Source organism: Schistocerca nitens, chromosome 4 (genome assembly GCF_023898315.1).
Source record: "Schistocerca nitens isolate TAMUIC-IGC-003100 chromosome 4, iqSchNite1.1, whole genome shotgun sequence".
Taxonomy (NCBI): Eukaryota; Metazoa; Arthropoda; class Insecta; order Orthoptera; family Acrididae; genus Schistocerca; species Schistocerca nitens.
The window spans coordinates 102,322,324-102,325,460 of NC_064617.1; the positions used below are offsets into that span (position 1 = coordinate 102,322,324).

The window sequence follows — 3,137 nt, forward strand, 5'->3', positions numbered from 1 at the left end:
GATTTGTGCTATACGCTGTGACCAAACGATTGCAATTTACTTTTTTTAACAGGAAAGATTATCACTAAACTTACTAGGGGATTTACCGCAAACTTCGTACACTCGTAGTACTCCATGAGGACAGCAAAATGTGTAAGCAGTAGCGCGTACTTCTCAAGCGTTATTGAGAATATCGCAAGATAATTTCACTCGTCAAATATATACCTGTGCGTGGCCATTCTTACAGGAAGCGGCGCCAGCCGAGTGGAACGCAATACTGAACTTAGGGGACTGAGGGCGGTGTGTTCAAGCATGGCATCGAAAAAGCAGCCTCAGATGCAGGAAATAGATTTAACTAAGCTAAATTTGCAACAGTTAACCCAACTGAAACGACAACTCGATCAAGAGCTGACTCTATTTCAAGAGTCGTTGCAGACACCGAAGTTGGCACAGAATAAGTTTCAAGACTCGTTGGAAAGTCTGGAGCCTGTGAACAGCAGCTTGAAAGACAAACCAATTTTAGTTCCGTTGACATCATCTATATATGTTCCTGGCACTGTAATGGACCACGAGAAAGTTGTGATTGATATTGGAACGGGGTACTGAATAAAGAAGGATCTTGATGGGGCAAAAGATTATTTCAAAAGAAAAGTGGATTTTGTCACACAACAGCTAGAAAAGCTGCAGGGTGTAGTGATTGAGAAAGCTAAAGTGCGAGAAGCTGTGATGGATGTGATGGAGGCACAGCTGCAGGCGCGGCTTGGCGCGCAGCTGGCAGCTGCACAGCAGGCGGCAGTCAAGACGTAACCTTCTGGAGCTGCTTGTGGAAGACAAGTTTTACCTTTTTTGTACACTAGTGCTTGCTAATGTCGATGATAACTGCTGTCTCACACTGTGGAAGCTGGATCTAAAATCCGATCTTCAGTTCTGTAACAATTTGCAAGGACATACACGCGATTGTGACATTCTATTTTTGGCTATCTGTTCGACTGTGGAAGTTTGTTAGTAAGAATCGTTCGGGTAACTGTGTAGCCTTCTCGATGGAAACTTTTATCAGAAGATTCGGTAATTGTGCACTAGGCAATAACAAATTTTGAAGGGTGATGATTTTCGCAGACTGTACTCTGGCATTTGTATCTATTGACAACTGTTGTTTCTTGCAGAATGTACTTAGCAATGATTGCTCGTTCCTGAGGAGTATATGACGTGCGTATTTGAACTCGATACTCATTACTATTGTAATAAATGATTTATCTAGAGCTCTTATTTAATCCTGATTGTTAGAAGTTCACCTCATATTTGTTTCCTCTGTTTTTGTTACAGAAATAAATTGCTATTATGAACACTAAAAAAAAAAAAAAGAAAAGGTGGTTAGCGTTCGAACCCCGTAATCGCTATATCACTGGATCGAGTCCCGTTCGTCAGTTCTTTTTTTATTTTCGACACAGTCATTTTCTTTACTATTTACTGCCAAATAACATTGTAAATTTAATAAAAGTTCATCCGATTACACGTATTTTTCCCATTATATAAATGGTAAAGAAAATGACTGTGATGAAAATAAAAAAAAGAACTGATGAACGGGACTCGATCCAGTGATCCAGCGATTACGGGGCTTGAACGCTAACCACTCGGATGGCGCCGTTTTATGTAAAAATGGCCACTCATAGGTATATATTTGACGACCGAAACTACCTTGCGATTTTCTCAATAACGCTTGAGAAGTACGTGCTACTGATTACACATTTTGTTGTCCTCATCGAGTACTACAAAAGTACGAAGTTTGCAGTAAATCCGCGTTCCAAACGTCGTGGCCTCCCCTTGATAGAATACCACATAATTTTGCTATTATTTATTGTTTATTTAGTGCTTTAGGGAACGAAAAGCCTATACTGCATCAGGTATGCCTGCTGTTAGTTCAACACTAGCTTGCTTTTAGTATCCACATGGCAGTGTGCAATCTGGAAAGATTTCCTGTTGAATCTAAGCCATTGGTGTCCAAAATTAAAGCAACAAACAGAAATTTTGCAACGTTGCGTTTATTTTGCTACAAAGCAGTATAAACAGGTCATACCGAAGCAATGTAAAGAATATTGAACATAAACAACTGCAACACCCAAAACATGGTCGACAAAAATGTTCTTTTTTTTTCAGCTAACAGATTGGCACACACATTCTGAAAACTATTTGATGTGCTCAGTATGGAGTGTGACCAGCTCTGGCAACAACACAGGCCTGGTAACGAAGGGGCATGCCATGAATGACGTCATTAATCTCATGTTGAGTGAATAACGCCCATTAGGGACCGATGGCCCCAGTAGTCTGGTCTCTTTAATCCCACCAACCAACCAACCAACGAACCAACCAATAGCGCCCATTCTTCCTGCAAAGCTGCTCGCAAGTCTCGGAGAGTGGTTGGTGGATGCTGATGGAAGGCACTCGTCTCCCTCGTGAACCCCAGCCATGCTCTTTTGGATTCAAATCGGTAGAGCGTGCAGGCCACGCTATGCGTGCAATATCTAGCATTTACAACGAAACGTCAACCATCTGTCCTCTACGAGGTCAAGCATTATCGTCCATCAGTACGAAGTCTGGGCCCACAGCACCTCGCAACAACCGCACTTGCGGTCCCAAAACGTCGTCATGATACCTGACGGCAGTTACACGTTGCCAATACACCCGTGCAGTTTCATAACGTGGTGTTCGGGTAGTCAACATAATCCCCACTCACACCATTAGACATCCTCCTCGATATTGGTTGCTTTCCACAATTTTTGGATTCCGTAATCGTGTTCTATGTTCCATCCAGATGCGAATCCAACGAGAATCACTCTGCAGTCCAAAGACGGACTCATCTGTGAAAAGAACATTGGACCACTGTTCTACCATCCAGGCGGCATGCTGAAAACTCCACTCTAGAGGTTTCCTTCTGTGTTCTGTGAAGACGTGTTAGAGGTACACGTACAGCGAGTCTCCGACAGTAAAGGCCACTCTACCAAACTCTTCTGTACCCTGTTTACCTCGATACAACAGATCCAGGGGGTGGTTCAAATGGCTCTGAGCACTGTGGGACTTAACTTCTGAGGTCATCAGTCCCCTAAAACTTAGAACTACTTAAACCTAACTAACCTAAGTACATCACACACATCCATGCCCGA

At 42.7% G+C, this 3,137-nt stretch overlaps 1 pseudogene; it reads left to right on the forward strand.

Annotated features, from left to right (window-relative positions):
- The first annotated feature begins 272 nt into the window (after window positions 1-272).
- LOC126252761 (prefoldin subunit 5-like) lies at window positions 273-827 on the forward strand (annotated as a pseudogene).
- The last annotated feature ends 2,310 nt before the right edge of the window (window positions 828-3,137 follow it).